Source organism: Hyla sarda, chromosome 1 (genome assembly GCF_029499605.1).
Source record: "Hyla sarda isolate aHylSar1 chromosome 1, aHylSar1.hap1, whole genome shotgun sequence".
Classification (NCBI taxonomy): Eukaryota; Metazoa; Chordata; class Amphibia; order Anura; family Hylidae; genus Hyla; species Hyla sarda.
Window position 1 is genome coordinate 309,575,485 of NC_079189.1, and position 1,426 is coordinate 309,576,910.

Here is a 1,426-nt window from a genome sequence, read left to right on the forward strand (position 1 = left end):
TTCAGAAGATTGTGTGTATATATATATATATATATATATATATATATATATATATATACATGAATAGATAGTTATTGTTTTAATTTTATGTTTTGTTAGATCAGGGGCACTCAACTACTTTTAGTAAGAGTCCGCTTATCCTGCTCTGTAATCAGGTTAAAGGGGTACTCCGGTGCTTACACATCTTATCCCCTATCCAAAGGACAGGGGATAAAATGCCTGATCGTGGGAGTACCGCAGCTGATAGCTATCACGCCCCCTCCCGTAGGCTTGCATTGAGGGGCAGAGCGTGACGTCACACGGGGGCGGGGCCTGACGTCACACGCCGCCGGCCCTGCGGTCGACCGCAATCAGACCCTGAGCGAACACGCTCCGGGGACTGATTACAAACGGGGTGCCGCGTGCCTGATCCCGGGCGCCCCCAGCTGCGGGACTCCCACGATCAGGCATCTTATTCCCTATCCTTTGGATAGGGGATAAGGTGTGTAAGAACCGGAGTACCCCTTTAAGGTCTGGGCTGAATGCTCTGGCCTCTTTCAGTCAGTTGCAGATACAATGTTGCTTAGTCCTTCACTGATCACATTGGTTATTAAATCATTCTCACTAGAAAATCCTTTAAAGGGGAACTCCGGTGGAAAACATTTTTTTTTTTTTAAATCAACTGGTGCCAGAAAGTTAAACAGATTTGTAAATTTCTTATCTTTAAAAATCTTTACCCTTCAGTACTTATTAGCAGCTGTATGGTACAGAGGAAATTCTTTTCTTTTTTAATACATTTTTTTGTCTTGTCCACAGTGCTCTCTGCTGACACCTGATGCCCGTATCAGGAACTGTCCAGAGCAGAAGAAAATCCCCATAGCAAACCTATGCTGCTCTGGATGGTTCCTGACACGGACGGAGATGTCAGCATAGAGCACAGTGGACACTGGACAAGACAAAAAAGAAATTCAAAATGAAAATAATTTCCTCAATAGAATACAGCTGCTAAAAAGTACTGGAAGGGTAAAGATTTTTTAATAGAAGTCATTTACAAATCTGTTTAAGGCTGGGTTCACATCGCCTTTTTCCCCATACGGGAGCACATATGGCTGGGGGGAGCTGAAAACTTGCGCTCTCGTATCCCTGCATATGCGGTCCCGTAAGTAAATTATTATAATGAGCCGACCAGAGTGAACCGGTTGGCCCATTTTTCCCTGTATGCGGTTTTCTACCGGACCTAAAACCGTGGTTGACTACGGTTATAGGTACAGTAGAAAACCGCATACGAGGAAAAATGAGCCGACCGATTCACTCTGGTCGGCTCATTGAAATGAATTACAATCGGGACCGCATATGCAGGGATACGGGAGCGCATGTTTTTAGTTCCCCCATGCCGTATGCGCTCACGTATGGGGAAAAATGGGATGTGAACCCAGCCTAACTTTCT